Source organism: Pristiophorus japonicus, chromosome 1 (genome assembly GCF_044704955.1).
Source record: "Pristiophorus japonicus isolate sPriJap1 chromosome 1, sPriJap1.hap1, whole genome shotgun sequence".
Lineage (NCBI taxonomy): Eukaryota > Metazoa > Chordata > Chondrichthyes > Pristiophoridae > Pristiophorus > Pristiophorus japonicus.
Window position 1 is genome coordinate 516687220 of NC_091977.1, and position 13989 is coordinate 516701208.

The following is a 13989-nucleotide window of genomic DNA, read 5'->3' on the forward strand; positions in this document are numbered from 1 at the left end:
TGTTCTTATAATATAATATATCACATCACATCACATCGTATCATATATTATATCTACGCTTCGATGTAAGCCCATGGGTTTATTTACTGGGAGACATATTTTTGAGTTATTTTCATCCATTCCTCTTTCCTGGTATTCCTGCATTTGAGATCATGGCAGACAGACTGATGAAACTGGATGCCAGAAATAACTACAATAATTCTTTCAAGTTTTCTGTGCCTCCTAATGATGACATTTTTTTCCTGTGCATCCTATAATGTTACAGCTGAAATCGGGCACTCGGTTTGTGAATGATCAATAATCCTGCTTTACATTTCTCTTCGTCTCTCTGTAATTAGTTTTTCCCTGTGTAATAGAGAATCGATTGGCAACTAACATAAAGGGGAATCCAAAGGTCTTCTATAGGCATATTAACAGTAAAAGGGTTGTCATAGGAGCGATGCGACCAAAATGGATAGCTATTGGTGGAGGCAGAAGGCATGGCTGAGGTACTAAATGAATACTTTGCATCAGTGTTTACCAAGGAAGGTCATGGTGAAAGAGGATGTAGTTTAGAGACTGGATGGGATAAAAATTGATAAAGATGAGGTACTGGAAAGGTTGGCTGTTCTTAAAGTAGATAGGTCACCAGGATCGGATGGGATGCATCCTAGGATGCTGAAGGAAATAAAGGTGGAAATTGTAGAGGTACTGGGCATAATATTCCAATCCTCCTTAGATACAGGGCTGATCCCAGAGGACTGGACAATTGCAAAAGGATAAACCCAGCAACTACAGGCCAGTCACTTTAACCTCGATAGTGGGGAAGCTTTTAAAAACGATAATCCGGGACAAAATTAACAGTCACTTGGACAAGTGTGGATTAATTAAGGAAAGCCAGCAGGCAAAGGTTTATTAAAAGCAAATCGTGTTTAAATAACTTGATTGAGTTTTTTGATGAGGTAACAGAGAGGGTTGATGAGGGCAATGCGATTGATGTGGTGTACATGGACTACCAAAACGCGTTTGATAAAGTGCCACATAATAGGCTTACCAACAAGGTTGAAGCCCATAGAATAAAAGGGACAATGGCAGCATTAATACGAAATTGACTAAGTGACAGGAAACAGAGAGTAGTGGTGAAAGGTAGTTTATCGGACTGGAGGAAGGTATACAGTGGTGTTCCCCAGGAGTCGGTACTAGGATCACTGCTTTTCTTGATATATATTAATGATTTAGACTTAGATGTACAGGGTACAATTTTAAAATTACTATTGTGAACAATGAGGAGGATAGTGATAGACTTCAAGAGGACATAGACAGGCTGGTGGAATGGGCAGACACGTGGCAGATGAAATTCAACTCAGAAAAGTACAAATTAATACATTATTCACCTACACAACAGTAACTGTGCAACAGCTTGGATATTTTAGATATTTCTAAGACATGATATGACATTTTATAAATGAAACTGAGTAGCTTTGGCAGTGTACCATACAATGGGCCTTGGCATTTCACTTACGTTTAATAAATACCTCTAAAGATTCCTGCCTATGCTACGCTATACATCAGGAAAGGAGTTATAACATTCAATTAAAAAATACTCCCGATAAGCATTTTAAAAATGGAACAGACTAAGTTATACCCTTTGTAGCAGATAGTGATAATAAATCTTTAAGATCATTTTTGGCATTATTAAATCGCATGTAAGATAATGACACTCAGTTATACAGTAAGTGTTCTGGCAAGTATACTGCTTTTCATTTAATGTTTCCAACATCGATTCAGATTTAAAGTCTGGCAGTGTGCAAGAAGTAGCTTTCAACTTGACCTGGTATTCGCAAATGACCCAGGCACTGTACAGGAATTGAAAGCCTAGCATCCCGGGGGGCAGTGACGACTGAATGATCGAGTTTAACATGGACTGGGACCCAATGAAAGTTAAAACCATGAGCAAGGTTTAGAATTTTTAAAGGGTTGAATTCTAAAGATGAGGGAAGATTTAAAACAAATGGTTACAGGAGGATGATTAACAAGATTTCAGTGGAAAACAAATGGAGCACCTTTAAAGAAATTTGTTTTTTATTTACTCATTCCTGGGATGTGGGCATCGCTGGTAAGGCCAGCATTTATTGCCCATCCCTAATTGCCCTTGAGAAGGCAGTGGTGAGCTGTCTTCTTGAACCGCTGCAGTCCGTGTGGTGAAGGTACTCCCACAGTGCTGACTTTGTTGCAGCAGTTTGGTACAACTGAGTGGCTCTCTGGGTCATTTCAGAGGGCAGTTAAGAGACAACCAAGTTGCTGTGGGTCTGGAGTCACATATAGTCACATAGGCCAGACCGGGTAAGGACGGCAGGTTTCCTTCCCTAAAGGATATTAGTGAAGCATTTGGGCTTTTAACGACACTCCGGTAGTTTCATGGTCACCATTATTGACACTAGCTTTTTAATTCCAGATATACTTAATTGAATTTAAATCTCCCAGCAACCAATGTGGCATTTGAACTCACGTCTCTGGATTATAGAAGCATAGAAACATAGAAATTTACAGCGCAGAAGGAGGCTATTTCGGCCCATCGTGTCCGCGCCGGCCGACAAAGAGCCGGACGGCCCTTGGTCAGCAGCTCTGAAGGCTACATATAAATCTATGAACAATGACGGAAAGGCAAAGAGCATCCAGCCCAACCAGTCCACCTCACACAACTGCGACACCCCTTATACTGAAACATTCTACACTCCACCCCAACCGGAGCCATGTGATCTCCTGGGAGAGGCAAAAACCAGATAAAAACCCAGAACAATTTAGGCAGAAAAAAATCTGGGAAAATTCCTCTCCAACCCAGCCAGGCGATCGACATTAGTCCAGGAGATCACCCTGGCCGTATTCTATTCCCTGCAGTACTTACCATTATATCTGCACCGTCCAACAAAAGGCCATCCAGTCTAATCCCAATTACCAACTCTAGGTCCGTAACCCCTGCAGGTTACTGCACTTTAAGTGCCCATCCAACCATCTCTTAAAAGTGGTGAGGGTTTCTGCATCCACCATTCTTCCAGGCAGCGAGTTCCAGATCCCCACAACCCTCTGCGTAAAGAAGCCCCCCCCTCAAATCCCCTCGAAACCTTCCACCAACCACCTTAAAACTATGCCCCCTCGTAATAGACCCCTCCACCAATGGAAATAGGCCCTTACTATCCACTGTGTCCAGGCCCCTCAATATTTTGTACACCTCAATGAGGTCTCCTCTCAACCTCCTCTGTTCCAATGAGAACAAACCCAGCCTATCCAATCTGTCCTCATAACTAAGATTCTCCATTCCAGGCAGCATCCTAGTAAATTTCCTCTGCACCCTCTCTAGTGCAATCACACCCTTCCTATAATACGGCGACCAGAACTGCACGCAGTACTCCAGCTGTGGCCTAACCAAAGTATTGGCTCAGAGGCATGGACCATGTACAGTACACACGTCAAGAGATATATCACCAACGATGTCTCCGCAAGATCCTACAAATCCCATGGGAGGACAGGCGCACCAACATCAGCATTTTCTTTCAGGCTAACATCCCCAGCATTGAAGCACTGACCACACTCGATCAGCTCCGTTGGGCAGGCCACATAGTTCGCATACCAGACACGAGACTCCCAAAGCAAACGCTTTATGCGGAGCTCCTTCACAGCAAACGAGCCAAAGGTGGGCAGCCTCCCTGATAAAGTGCGACATCCACACTGACACCTGGGAGTCTCTGGCGAAAGACCGCCCTACGTGGATAAAGTGCATCTGGGACGACGCTGAGCACCTCGAGTCTCAACGCCAAGAGCGTGCAGAAATCAAGCGCAGGGAGCAGAAAGAGCGTGCGGCAAACCAGTCCCACCCACCGCTGCCCTCAACGACTATCTGTCCCACCTGTGTCTCTCGTAATTGACTGTCCAGCCACCAAAGAACTCACTTCAGGAGTGGAAGCAAGTCTTCCTCGATTCCGAACGATTGCTTATGATGATATACAATTTAAACATAACCTCCCTGCTCTTATATTCTATGCCTCAGCAAATAAAGACAAGCATTCCGTATGCCTTCTTAACCACCTTATCCACCTGGTCTGTTACTTTCAGGGATCTGAGGACAAGCATTCCAAGGTCCCTTTGTTTATCTACACTATTAAGTAGCCTGCCACTTAATGTGTATACCCTTTCTTTATTCGCCCTCCTAAAGTGCATCACCTCACACTTCTCTGAATTAAATTCCATTGCCACTGCTCTGCCCATCTGACTAGTAGATTGATATCCTCCTGCAGCCCATGACTTTCCTCTTCATTATCAACCACACAGCCAATTTTGGTGTAATCTGCAAACTTCTTAATCATACTCCCTATATTCAAATCTAAATCGTTGATATATACCACAAAAAGTAAGGGACCCAGTACTGAGCCCTGCGGAAACCTACTGGAAACATCCTTCCAGTCACAAAAACATCTATCGACCATTACCCTTTGCTTCCTACCTCCAAGCCAATTTTGGATCCAACTTGCCACTTTGCCCTGGATCCCATGGGCTTTAATCTTCATGACCAGTCTACCATGTGGGACCTTATCAAAAGCTTTGCTAAAGTCCATATACACTACATCGTACGCACTACCCTCATCGACCCTCTTGGTTACCTCCTCAAGAAATTCAATCAGGTTAGTCAAATCCATGCTGACTGTCCCTAATTAATCCTTGCCTTTCCAAATGTAGATTTATCCTGTCTTTCAGGATTTTTTCCAATAATTTTCCCACCACCAAGGTTAGGCTGTAATGCTTATCCCTTTCTCCCTTCTTAAACAAGGGTACTACATTAGCAGTCCTCCAATCCTCCACCACCATGCCCAAATCCAAAGAGGACTGGAAAATGATGGTCAAGACCTCTGCTATTTCCTCTTTTACTTCTCTCAACAGCCTGGGAAATTATCTACTTTCAAAGCTGCTAAATCCCTTAATACTTCCTCTCTCACTATATTTATTTCATCCAGAATATCACACGCCTCCTCGATAGCAGTATCTGCATTGCCCCTTTCCTTTGTGAAAACAGACGCAAAGTATTCGTTAAGAACCTTACCAACATCTTCCGCCTCCACACAAAGATTACCCTCATGGTCTCTAATAGGCCCTACCCTTTCTTTAGTTACCATCTACTCTTAATATATTTATAGAACATCTTAGGGTTTTCCTTAATTTTACTAGCCAAACATTTCTCGTGCTCTCTCTTAGCATTCCTAATATCCTTTTTAATTTTGCCTCTTAACTTTCTATATTCCTCTAAAGATTCTATAGTATTTAGCCGTTGGTATATGACATAAGCGTCCCTTTTTTTCTTTATCCTCCCCTGTAAGTCCTTAACATCCAGGGGGCTCTAGAATTATTATTCCCAACATTTTTCTTTAAGGGCACATGTTTGGCCTGAGTATTCCGAATCTCCTCCTTGAATGCCTCCCACTGTTCCGACACTGATTTACCCACAAGTAGCTGTTTCCAGTCCACTGTGGCCAAATCACTCCTTAACTTAGCAAAATTAGCTTTTCCCCAATTCGGGACTTTTATTCCAGGCCTATCCTTAAACATCTTGAATCTGATTGAATTATGGTCACTGGTATTTCAGGTCCCTAGATTACAAGTCAAGTAACATAAATGGAATAAGATTAGATTTTTTTTTGTTCCGGGGTGTGGGCAATTCTGGCAAGGCCAGCATTTATTGCCCATCCCTAATTTCCCTTGAGAAGGTGGTGATGAGCAGCCTTCTTGAACTGCTGCAGTCCGTGTGGTGAAGGTACTCCCACAGTGCTGTTAGGGAGGGAGTTCCAGGATTTTGACCCATCGACGATGAAGGAACAGCAATATATTTCCAAGTCAGGATGGTGTGTGACTTGGAGGGGAACTTGGAGGTGGTGGTGTTCCCATGTGCCTGCTTCCCTTGTCCTTTTAGGTGGTAGAGGTCGCGGGTTTAGGAGGTGCTGCCAAAGAGGCCTTGGCGAGTTGCTGCAGTGCATCTTGTAGATGGTACACACTGCAGCCACGGTACGCTGGTGGTGGAGGAAGTGAATGTTTAAGGTGGTGGATGGGTTGCCAATCAAGCGGTCTGCTTTGTCCTGGCTGGTGTCGAGCTTCTTGAGTGTTGTTGGAGCTGCACTCATCCAGGGCAAGTGGAGAGTATTCCATCACACTCCTGACTTGTGCCTTGGGGAGTCAGCAGGTGAGACACTCGCTGCAGAATACCCAGCCTCTACCTGCTCTTTTGTTGCCACAGTATTTATGTGGCTGGTCCAGTTAAGCTTCTGGTGAATGGGGACCCCCAGGATGTCGATGGTGGGGGATTCGCTGCGAGTTGTTATGATCTGGAATGCTCTGTCTGAAAGGGTGGTGGAAGCAGATTCAATAGTAACTTTCTAAAGGGAATTGGATAAATACTCAAAGGGAAAATATTTATAGGGCTATGAGGAAAGAGCAAGGGAGTGGGATTAATTGAACAGCTCTACCAAAGAGCCGGCACAGGTGCGATGGTGGAATTGACTCCTTCTCTGCTGTATCGTTCTATGATTCTATGGGCCCAAAATGCCTCATGGACTTTTTTTGGCGCAGATGTAGAGGTACGTCTGATTTTTTAGTGGCCCGACTGCGGTAAAAATAAAAGTTCCAAGCTTCACTGGCATAACCTTTCATTTTGGAGCGTGCAGATGTCCTTAAGTTCTGTGGGTGGAGCTTAAGATCTCCGCCGAAAAACTGAGGTTGCCAGGGTAATGAGGGATGCTGAATTTATCCTGTAGTGTCATTGCTGTTTTTTTCCTCTCCCAAGAACTGCTATTTTCACAACAGGTGTAAGCATTCCAAGAGCCTAATTGTAAAAAATTGATTTGTCTCTTTGTAAACACAACCATGACCTCATGATACCCTCCCCCCCCCCCCCACAACCCACACCCGGTGCCTGCCACTTCTAACCCGGGCCGAAAGGCCCCCCTGTCCCCCTCAGGTCCCATGTCTTCAGCTCCGCTGAAACAATGGCATCTTCTCGCCGCCGATTTTCTCTTTTCTGTGCCGATTTCCTTAAGCGTATGTAAGGTTTTTCAGAAGGGTGCAGTGTGCCGTTTTAGAAAAAAATCATACTTGTCCAAACTCACTTAAATGGCCAGAAATGGCACACCCGGCAGGTTCCGTCCCCAGCAACATAAAAAAATCGGGAACTAAAAAAATCAGACGTACCTACTTTAGAACAGCGCAGAAACTTTGGCGAAACTTGCAGTTTTTAGTATGCTCCAAAAAAAGCAGCAAAGGCCAAAAAGCCGGCGCAGAATGGTGGTGAAAATTCATCGTTACTACGATTGACAACATTAAAGATGAAAATGGACCTGAAACTGAGAATGAGCACAAAATAGTAAAGATTCTGACCAATTACTTTTTCCAAGTATTTTCACAAGGGAAGACATGAACAATGTAGCTTTCCTGAAAAAATAGTGCCAAGGCAAAATTCAGGAATTTGATATAGATTAGGTAAAAGTCCTAGACAAGCTAAAAGGACTTAACCTTAAGTAAATGCCAGAGTTAGATAGTATTTATCAGTGTTAAGAGAGACTAACACGGAGATTTGTGAGGCATTGATGCTCATTATGAGGGAGCCAATAGACACTGGGGAGGTATCAATTGATTGGAAACAAGCTAATGTGATACCCATATTTATTCAATAGAGGTGACAAAACAGACAACTACAGACACATTAGTCTTCCCTCCATTCCATGTAAAATAATGGATTTGATTATCAGAAGTAAACGTAAGGATTATCTACACAACAATACCATGTAAACAGCAGACAACATGGCTTTAAATAAGGCAGATCCTTCCTGATCAACTTCCTTGATTTCTTTGAGGAAGTGACAATGGATGTGGTAAACCTTACAACATTGTGTACTTGGACTTCCAAAAGGCATTTGCTGAAGATCCACAAGAAAGTTCACTAATTAAATGCAAAGCTGTGGACATTCAGGGCAAAATGTAGGTATAGATAAGAAATTGGCTGAAAACAACAGGTAATGGATGTTGGGGTAATATCAAGGGTGGGGAGAAATACTGACTTGGGTGCCCCAGGGCTCAGTATTGGACCCCAATACAGTTTCTAATTTACAGCAATAACTTGAATTAAAAAACTCAATGTAAAATGGCCAATTTTGCAAATGATGCTAAACCAAGCAGGGCAATGGAATCAATGGAGGCCCAGCAACGAAGGAAGGGAGGAAATAAAGGAGGAAGAATGGACATACACAAATATAATGCCTCTCATAAGATTTATCAGCTGCACAGGTGAATGCCAAGAAGCCGTGTCCATATATAGGGGCTCAAACTCTGGGGGGGTTCCATGGACTCTGGCCTTTCCACCAATCTCCTCACCGGAATCGCCACAGAATCTCAGCCCCCACAAAGGTGGTGCATTGATTTCCATGTATCTTAAGTTACTGATACTAGGCAATCTCTCGGTTCTGAGGCAACAGAGCAAAAAAGAAACAGCCCTTCCCAGAACCGTCAGGCCTGAATACTGTAAACAGGACAAACCAAGATATGTAACATATAAGCACAGAAAGGGACTGAGTTGCCTGGACTTTGAGGGCTGGAGACAGTGCAAAAATGATTTACTAGTACCACAACTGAGAGGTTGTAGCTATCAGGGAAGTTTGAACAGACTGGGGCTCATATCACTGGAGAAGAGAAGGCTGTGTTTTAAAAGCCTAAGGCCTGAATATTAACAGGGGTGGGTTAGGTCGGCAGGAGGGGGTACATAAGAACATAACTGTTATGTATGTAAACCTTGGCAACCTGTAATCACACCACCACCAGAAGGCCTACTTGTTGGAGTCCAAAGGGATCCCAGCATCCCTTGGGAGCACTGTATATAAGCAGGCCCCCCCATGCTATACCAGCACTCTGGAGTCTAAAGAAAGAAGCTAAGGTCACACTTACTCATTTTATACAGTACACAGTTTCATCCTTTATTATGAGCATAATAATTGGCGACGAGGTAATGAACAACTGCGCGAAAATGCAAAGAACTGTTGGTATCCTGGAGAAATTCTCAGAAGGGGGTGATTGGGAGGCCTTTGTTGAGAGACTCGACCAATACTTCATGGCCAATGAGTGGAAGGGGACTAAAATGCTGCCAAACGAAGGGCGATCCTCCTTAGATACAGTATAATGTGGATAAATGTGAAGATGCAGTGTAATGTGGATAAATGTGAGGTTATCCACTTTGGTGGCAAAAACAGGAAGACAGAATATTATCTGAATGGCAACATATTAGGAAAAGGGGAGGTGCAACGAGACCTGGGTGTCATGGTACGCCAGTCATTGAAAGTTGGCATGCAGGTACAGCAGGCGGTGAAGAAGGCAAATGGTATGTTGGCCTTCATAGCTAGGGGATTTGAGTATAGGAGCAGGGAAGTCTTACTGCAGTTGTACAGGGCCTTGGTGAGGCCCCACCTGGAATATTGTGTTCAGTTTTGGTCTCCTAATCTGAGGAAGGACGTTCTTGCTATTGAGGGAATGCAGCAAAGGTTCACCAGACTGATTCCCGGGATGGCAGGACTGACATATGAGAAAAGACTGGATCGACTGGGCCTGTATTCACTGGAGTTTAGAAGAATGAGAGGGGATCTCATAGAAACATAAAATTCTGACGGGATTGGACAGGTTAGAGGCAGGAAGAATGTTCCTGATACTGGGGAAGTCCAGAACCAGGGGTCACAGTCTAAGGATAAAGGGTTAGCCATTTAGGATTGAAATGAGGAGAAACTTCTTCACTCAGAGAGTTGTTAACCTGTGGAATTCTCTACCACAGAAAGTTGTTGCGGCCAGTTCGTTGATATAGTCAAGAGGGAGTTAGATATGGCCCTTACAGCTAAAGGGATCAAGGGGTATGGAGAGAAAGCAGGAAAGGGGTACTGAGGTGAATGATCAGCCATGATCTTATTAAATGGTGGTGCAGGCTCGAAGGGCTGAATGGCCTACTCCTGCACCTATTTTCTATGTTTCTATGTTTACCATCTGTGGGGCAACAACCTATGGCCTCATGAAGAATTTTCTAGCTCCGGTGACACCAACAACCATATCCTATGGAGAATTGTGTAGGCTGGTCCGGGAGCATCTAAATCCTAAGGAAAGCATTTTGATGGCGAGGTATCGGTTCTACACATGTCAATGGTCGGAGGACCAGGAAGTGGCGAGCTACGTCGCCGAACTAAGACGCCTTGCAGTTTGCGAATTTGATGGATTTCTTTGACAAATGCTGAGAGACTTTTTTTGTGCTTGGCATTGGCCATGAGGTAATCATTCGCAAACTATTGACTGTTGAAACACCGAATCTGTGCAAAACCATAACGATAGCCCAGTATTTATGTCCACCAGCGATAATACCAAACAAATTTCGCAGCATAAAAAGGTTTCGGCTAGTACTGAGCACAAAGTAACATCATTTTCAAGCAGGAATATAGATGGCAGAACATACACGCCAACTGCTGCACGACCTCAGATGACCCAGAGTCCGCCATCAATCGTTAATACAAGGCAGTTAACACCTTGTTGGCGTTGTGGAGGTGATCATCGGGCCCATCAATGCCGCTTCAAACACTATGCATGCAACGGCTGCAGAACAATGGGACACCTCTAGCGAACATGCAGGCGAGCTGCAAACCCTGCAAACCACCAAGTTGCAGAGGAAGATCGATCCACGGTGGATCAGGCTGAACTAGAGACTCGAACCGAGGAGGCAGAAGTTTACAGGGTACACACCTTCACCACGAAATGTCCACCGATTATGTTAAAAGTTGAACTGAACAAAATTCCAGTATCCATGGAACTGGACACGGGTGCGAGTCAGTCCATAATGAGCAAAAAAGCCTTTGACAGGCTGTGGTGCAATAAAGCACACAGGCCCAAGCTCAGCCCCATTCATACCAAGCTAAGAATTTACACCAAAGAGCTGATCCCTGTAATTGGCAGCGCAGAAGTAAAAGTCTCCTATGATGGAGCAGTGCATGAACTCCCACTATGGATCGTGCCAGGGGATGGCCCCACACTGTTCGGCAGAAGCTGGCTGGGAAAAACGCTGGAACTGGGACGACATTCAAGCGCTTTTGTCCGTCGACGACGCCTCATGTGCCCAGGTTCTGAGCAGATTCCCATCGTTGTTCGAGCCAGGCATTGGAAGTTTCTCGGGGGCGAAAGTGCAGACCCACTTGGTTCCCGGTACACGACCCATCCACCACAAGGCACGGGCTGTACCGTATATGATGAGAGAGAAAGTGGAAATTGAGCTGGACAGGCTGCAACAAGAAGGCATCATCGGTGGAATTCAATGAGTGGGCCATTCTGATTGTCCCGGTACTCAAAGGTAACGGCACGGTCAGAATTTGTGAGGACTATAAAGTAACGATAAACCATTTTTCGCTACAGGACCAGTACCCACTACCCAAGGCAGATGACCTATTTGCGACCCTGGCTGGAGGAAAGCTATTCACCAAGTTGGACTTGACATTGGCCTACATGACGGAGGAGCTGGCGGAATCTTCGAAAGGCCTCACCTGCATCAACGGGCGCAAAGGTCTGTTCATCGATAACAAATTCCCGTTTGGAATTCGTTCGGCTGCAGCAATCTTCCAACGGAACATGGAGAGCCTGCTAAAGTCAGTTCCACGCACCGTGGTTTTCCAGGACGACATACTGGTCACACGTCGGGACACCATCGAACACTTGAAGAACCTGGAAAAAGTTCTAAGTCGGCTAGATCGCTTGGGACTCAGGTTGAAATGCTCAAAGTGTGTTTTCCTGGCACCAGAGGTCTAGTTCTTGGGAAGAAGAATCACAGCACACGGCATCAGACCCACCGATGCCATGACGGAGGCCATCAAGAACGCGCCGAGACCTCAGAATGTGACAGAGCTGCGGTCGTTCCTGACTAATCCCTCAATTGCAAGAATGTCCTTCCTCAAGTTAGGAGACCAAAACTGTACACAATACTCCAGGTGTGGCCTCACCAAGGCCCTGTACAACTGTAGTAATACCTCCCTGCCCCTGTACTCAAATCCCCTTGCTATGAAGGCCAACATGCCATTTGCTTTCTTAACCGCCTGCTGTACTTGTATGCCAACCTTCAATGACTGATGTACCATGACACCCAGGTCTCGTTGCACCTCCTCTTTTCCTAATCTGTCATCATTCAGATAATAGTCTGTCTTTCCCCTTATCCCCTTATCATTTAAGAAACTGTCTATTTCTGTCTTAAATGTATTCAATGTCCCAGCTTCCACAGCTCTTTGAGGCAGCGAATTCCACAGATTTACGACCCTCTGAGAGAAGAAATTTCTCCTCATCTCTGTTTTAAATGGGCGGCCCCTTATTCTAAGATCATGCCCTCTAGTTCTAGTCTCCCCCATCAGTGGAAACATCCTCTCTGCACCTATCTTGTCAAGCCCCCTCATAAGCTTTTGCGTTTCGATAAGATCACCTCTCATTCTTCTGAATTCCAATGAGTAGAGGTCCAACCTACTCAACCTTTCTTCATAAGTCAACTCCCTCATCCCTGGAATCAACCTAGTGAACCTTCTCTGAACTGCCTCCAAAGCAAGGATATCCTTTCATAAATATGGAACCCAAAACTGCACATAGTATTCCAGGTGTGGCCTCACCAATACCCTGTATAGCTGTAGTAAGACTTCCCTGCTTTTATACTCCACCCCCTTTGCAATAAAGGCCAAGATACCATTGGCCTTCCTGATCAGTTGCTGTACCTGCATACTATCCTTTTGTGTTTCATGCACAAGAGCCCCTAGGTCCCGCTGTACTGCGGCACTTTGCAATCTTTCTCCATTTAAATAATAACTTGCTCTTTGATTTTTTTTCTGCCAAATTGCATGACCTCACACTTTCCAACATTATAGTCCATCTGCCAAATTTCTGCCCACTCACTCAGCCTGTTTATGTTCTTTTGCAGATTTCTTATGTCCTCCTCACACATTACTTTTCCTCCCATCTTTGTATCGTCAGCAACTTGGTTACATTACACTCAGTCTCTTCTCCCAAGTCGTTAATATAGATTGTAAATAGTTGGGGTCCCAGCACTGATCCCTGCGGCACCCCACGAGTTACTGGTTGCCAAACACAGAATTTATCCCGACTCTCTGTTCTCTGTTAGTTAGCCAATCCTCTATCCATGCTAATATATTACCCCCAACCCCGTGAATTTTATCTTGTGCAGTAACCTTTTATGTGGCACCTTGTCAAATGCCTTCTGGAAGTCCAAATACACCACATCCACTGGTTCCCCTTTATCCATCCTGCTCGTTACATCCTCAAAGAACTCCAACAAATTTGTCAAACATGGGCGGAGTATTGGACAGGAAACCCAGCGCATGCGGCGGAGTATTGGACGGGAAACCCAGCGCATGCTATGGAGTTTTAACTCCAGAGTGTACGTCTTTTGTCCTTGACCGGCTTAGCTTCCAGTTGGGGAGCGAAGACTCCGGGGCAGGCCACAGGACCAGGTAGGTCCAATCCACGACCCCCAGAGAGCATCTGATCCCTGACCCCAGGGAGAGGTCCAATCACGGGGCAGGGGCGGTCCGGTCCTCGACCCTAGGGGTCTTTGTATAGCACAGGGGGGTATGATAGGAGGGGGTTGAGGGTGCTTGGAGGGTTGGCTGGGATTGATTCCTGCTCCTCCTGGCTTCAAAGAAGTGCTGTGAAGGCACTTACCTTCTCTCCGCTGCTACCCTCGCCTCTCTTCAGCTGTTGAGCTTCCCCCCGAAGCCTGGGAAACCCGACTGCCCAGTGTAAAACCTGTAAAGCAGCTTAATCAGAGGATGCCAACCTCATTAAAATATTTAAATCGCCTCCCTGGAACAGATTGGCTGCCCACCTCTTGTCCAGCCTCCATAAAATTCAGAAGTGGGCAGACTGGAGGCGGATGGGTCCAATTTCAGATTTTAAAAATTTTAACATCTGACC